The sequence below is a fragment of the Neophocaena asiaeorientalis genome, unplaced genomic scaffold (genome assembly GCF_003031525.2).
Source record: "Neophocaena asiaeorientalis asiaeorientalis breed wild unplaced genomic scaffold, Neophocaena_asiaeorientalis_V1.1 scaffold59, whole genome shotgun sequence".
NCBI classification, from domain to species: domain Eukaryota; kingdom Metazoa; phylum Chordata; class Mammalia; order Artiodactyla; family Phocoenidae; genus Neophocaena; species Neophocaena asiaeorientalis.
Window position 1 is genome coordinate 301,593 of NW_020174268.1, and position 5,173 is coordinate 306,765.

At 41.9% G+C, this 5,173-nt stretch overlaps 1 protein-coding gene across 2 annotated transcripts in view; it reads left to right on the forward strand.

The window, feature by feature from the left end:
- The window catches only part of AKAP11 (A-kinase anchoring protein 11), a 48,504-nt gene continuing 43,331 nt past the window's right edge, over positions 1 to 5,173 (forward strand). For both annotated transcript variants that reach the window (XM_024755372.1, XM_024755373.1), the window contains exon 1: positions 1 to 63. The gene's annotated coding sequence lies outside the window, so the exon portion shown is untranslated. The remainder of the gene's footprint in view (positions 64 to 5,173) is intronic.

Here is a 5,173-nt window from a genome sequence, read left to right on the forward strand (position 1 = left end):
TCGTGCGGCTGGTCGTTGCGGGCCGGTGACATGCCTGTGAGCTGCGGAGGCTGCGGCCCCCAGGTGAGCCGGGCGCGGATCCGCCCGCGGCGTGAGCAGCGCCGTTGGCTGGGGTGGAGGCGGGGTGTAGGGCCGCGGTGGATATAGCGGCCTGGCTCGGGCGCCGCAGCCCCTCCGTCTACCCGCAGTCCCTGCCCGACTTCGGAGCTGCCCAGAGCTGCGCCTTCGTACGGCGGTGGGAGGAGGGCGGGAGGAGCGGGGCGGAGGTAGGAAGCTCGAGGCACCGGGCCGTGGGGGAGGGGTGTCCTCGGGCTGGAGATGGGTCTTCCAGGGATCCGAGTGTGGCGGCGGAGCAGCATCCCCCTTGGATGACAAGCTTAGTTTCCATCCCCAGGGTGGTCTCAGAGCCGGGTCCGCTCCGTGCGTGCTGCTGCGTATGCTTAGTTTGTGTTCGTGGTGCGCGCACAGGAGCATATGGAGGGGGAGGTCATTGCACTTTGTCCTCGAACAGCATCCTTCACTGTCAGAACCCTTGAGCCCTGGAACCAGGCACAAACCAAATCTTGTGACAGAAACGGAAAGCGTCCAGCAGCTCCTCGGAGTGTTTTGATTTGGATTTGCTGTCAGATTTTCTTCAACGCTGTTACATGGCTCAAATGCTGGCCATCAATGTTCCGAATGGATTGGGTGTACTTTTTTATTCCAGGCACTTAAACTGCTTTATTAAAAAAAGTGTATGTGACCAAAGTATTAAAAACGTTGGTAAAATGGCAGTGGCAGTAGAACCTAAACCACAGTGGTATGACGTGGTAACAGTTCTGCTTTCCCTCCTCGGAGACCTTATTAAACTGGAGGTGGTTTAGCTTAAGATGCTAAGGAAATTTCAGGGTGAGAAATACTGCTGAGGTACATACCTAATGGCTTTAGTGCAGATTGTAGTTAAAAATTCTGGTTCTCTTTTCAGCTTTGTAATTCTTCAGCCCGTTGCAAAACTCATAAGCTTTCCCTACCTTATTTCCACCTCGTTAAGGATGTTATATTGATTGATACTGATTTTGATATGTCTGGAAATAGAAAATATAGAGTACTCAGAAAATTTAGGGTACTCAGCAATGCAAAGAGGATTTTAACGTGTTATTATTATTTATGATTTTAGGATAAATGGCAGCACAGTTCCTAGCACAATCAGTGTTAGCTAAAATAGTGCCATTTAATGAATCATTTTATATACACAGTCACGTTTTTCAGTTAGTATGCTGGTTATGCATACTTATTTATGGTCCTTCTGGCAGAACTGACCCAAAGGTTGACAGTGAATTTCACTGTTAGTTGTAGCTGTGACTAACAGTTTATAAGTGATCAGAGAATGTAAGGCAGTCAGAACAAATGGATTCCCAGGCAGAACTGGTAGTGATGAGTGTCTGTACCCACATAGCTGCACTACTAATAAGGGCCTAGTGGTTTACCTCCAGGCTAATGATATTTCCCAGCTGTTGAGGATATGGGACTTGCCGAAGTCCCTGAACCACAGTGAGAAATTCTCTGGCTTCTGAACTCCTGGGATAAGTCTAGAAGCTGAAGAAGTCTTCCTTTGCCTTTTGAGGCTGGTAAAAGGATAGTACGTTTAAGTTGTTTTTCTTTTTTTTAATTAAAAAAAATTCCAGGAACTTAGTGTCTGGGAAAGTAAATCAAACCAAATCAGATGATACATTTTAGGTTATTCTTAGGAAAATTTCTAGTTATAAATAGGCAGTGGAGCTGTCTATACTTGGAGAAAATGTGAAAAACTTCAGCAGTGTCTTTTTGAGAATGGGCGAAAGAGACCTGTTATAGAGTTAAGAAGTTCTCTGCCATTTCATCTTGGCAAACTGATTCTCAGGGACAGAAAACCGGAATTTTTTGCTGGTCTTTATCACCGTTTGGCAAGGGTTTCAAGCTTAGGATGTAGATACTTGTTTCATAGTGCCTTTGAAAAGTAATTGAAGTCACTTGGGGAAGGATAAATATTTAGGTAAGCTGAATTATCCTTTTTCTGTTAAGTGGCTTGAATTTTGGTAGTAAAATCAGCCATTTGGAGGAAATGAGGGGTGGGACAGGTCAGGAAAAGATCTAAGCTGGCCTGGGCTTGAGTTAAGGGTGTATAAACTGGTAAAACAAGGAGACAAAAACACTTCATCAATTTAAGAACAAACCAAACAGATCTGCCACTCATCTTTACATATATACAAGTTTATTTTATTATAAAATACTAGCATAAAGGCATTTGAAATGTATAGGTTAGAGACTGGACAGAAGAAAAGTTAACATTTTTGGATTAATCTGAGAATGTTTCATGGGGAAAAAAATAAGATAAATGGCATAGAGGCTTGGAATGGATTGGATGTTATGTGAATGAAAATGAGGTACCGTGTAAAAGAGTTTGTGTTTGGGAGTCCAGCAGATCTGTTCCTTGATGTTAGTGGAGCTCTTTTTCTTCATCCCTGATAGGAGAGCTAAAAACCTCAAAGTTACTGTGAAGCACATAGTGACTGCTTACCCAGTGTTTTTTCTTTGACCTCTTCTGATGTCTTGAGATTATTTGGCTGCAAGGAACAGAAACCATTTGAATTAACTTACTTAAAAAGGGCGTTTGTCCTACAGTTGCAGGACTGCCTCTGAAGCCCAGCTCAGCGTCCTGGAAACCAGAACATCTTGAGGCAGTTACTCTGCCAGTTTTTCTCTGAAAACACATGACATAGTCTTGTGTCTCTAGGACTCTGTAATGTCTGTTACAGTTTCTTTCAGATTGACTCTCTTTAAAGCTCTTGGTTTCTGCTTCCCCATACCTTTGGTTTGCATGAAACTTTGGTTTGCTGTGGTGACAACACAAGATATTTTGATTTTGTAGCATGGTTCTCAACAAATATCTCCATATCTTAATTCTGAAATTTCTGGAGAGATACTTCAGTTGGTCAGGTACCTACTTGTAGTCCAGTTGGCCGAGGGTGGGGGAAGATGGAAATGGGAAAACGGGTGGGGGAGGAGATGTAGGTGTGTCTCACAGTTTGTACTTTTTCACACTGGGTACTGCAGGTTCTCTAGTGCAGGGGGTGTGAACAAGGGGAGAAAAGGTGGGTACTTCTGGTGTACTTCTAACATCCTGCAGTTTTGAGTTTTTCCCTAGTACTGCGCTAAATTTGCTCTCAGCAATGATCTCCTTCAGGACAGATTCTCCTAGGTGTGTGAGGGCAAATTATGTAAATGTTTTGTGCCTCAGTTTTCTTACGTGTAAAATGGGTGTAATAACAGCACCTTCTGTTGTGAAAAACATGGCGTGACTGTGACTGAGGGCAAGCTGTGTGGCGGGTCCTGTGGCGTGGACTCCTGCAGCGTTTGGAGAAGGAAGGATATCATTCCTGCCCTCAGGAGTTTACAAGTCTACTGCTGACCACTCCATACTTAAAACCGTTTCTTGACTTCAGTGACACCTAAATTTTGAATCTCTACCTCACCTGCTTTGACTGCCACTTACTTGTGGTTCTTTGTTTACCTGCCAGGAACCCTTTATCGTGGTTGTCCTCTTAGATTCTCTTGATCCTCTGTTTTTTCCCTGTCTCTAGGATCAGCTTTCAAGCTCTGGATATGCGCACGATTCCTAGAGTAACATCTCTAGCTCTCACCGCGCCAACTGAATGTATTTTTTAGGGTGCCCTTTGGATAGTACCTTGACATAAAATAATGCTGTCTGCCAGTTATTTCTTCTAGCTCCCCAAGCGTGAAACCTAGAAATTATCTTCCACACTCTTCCTGTTTTTATGCCTCGTGTATTCTGTCGGTTAATAAGTTCTGCACAGGCTTTTAGAATGTCTCCTCTGTGCCGAGCACGGGACCATCTACAAAGCAGATCCGTTCACTCATTCCTGCTGCTGGCAGCTTAGGATAGAGCCTTATTACTATTTGCAAGAGCTGCTTAAAGGCCTTTTCAGCAATATATAATCTTGTAGGTGGGAGTTATGCATAAGGTTAAGAACACTATTACCCTACCTTCTAGGAAGCATATTCACATTGAAAGCACAGCCTCAATATTTTAGGGTTTTTTTTTAAAAAGTTGTGTTTATTGTTGGTATACAGGAAACTATAGAGAAGCAAACATCTTAATAGATAATCAATTAGGTTACAGTCACATCTTTTTTACATGATCGACTATTGTTTTGAAAGACAAAGTAGTAACTGATAGCTGTGGTATTTTTAGATTTTATAAGTTAAACAGCAGGTCTGTACCCAAGGAAGAAGCTAACATTTCAGTTCCTTCTATATGAGGTACTGTTTTTAAATGTATTATTTAATTGCATTCTCATAGCCATCCTATGAAGATGAGCCTCAGCTTCCTTATCTGCAAAAAAGGGATAGCATCCCCTTTACACCACTGTTTGCTTATTAGGTTTGCTTATTATTCTGGTTTGTGATGGTTGCTCTGGGGTTTACAAGGTAACTTAGCAATATCACTTCTTGTATAGTGTAGGGACAGTGTTTTTTCAATTCCAGCACACCACATGCTGTGTGTTATTTTATCATACACTTTACTTCTAAACCCCATATTACATTGTTATTTTCAGTTTAAAGTTATTCTTTAAGGAATTAAAAAAGGAGAAAATATTTTTTTCTATTACCCTCATATTGACTCTTTGAGGTATTACCCTTAGTTTAGACCCAAATTTCCATCAGGTATTGTTTTTCTTTTGCCTGTGGAATTTTTTCTTTTTTGTTTTAAACAGTGATTCTAGTGATGGTTGGCTGGTGATGAATTCTCACAGCTTCTTTTAGTTCAAATTATTTTGCCTTAATTTTTGAAAGATATTTGGGTATGGATATCTGGGTTGACACTCTTTTTAGATGTTGCTCCATTGTCTTGTTTTATGGTTTGGCATAGTTTCTGATAAGAAATTTGTTGTCTGTCTCTGTTCTTCTGTATGTAATGTGTACTTTTCTGTCTGGTTGCTTTTAAGATTTTTCTCTGTATCACTGGTTTTCAGAAATTTGGTTATGATGTATATTGGTGTGGTCTTCCTCGTGTTTATTTTTCTTAGGGTTTGTTAATCTTCCTTGCATCTATCAGTTTTTGGTTTTCACCAACTTTGGGAAATTCTGAGCCATTTTGTCTTCATATATTGCCCCCTTGCCCCCCCCCCCCCCC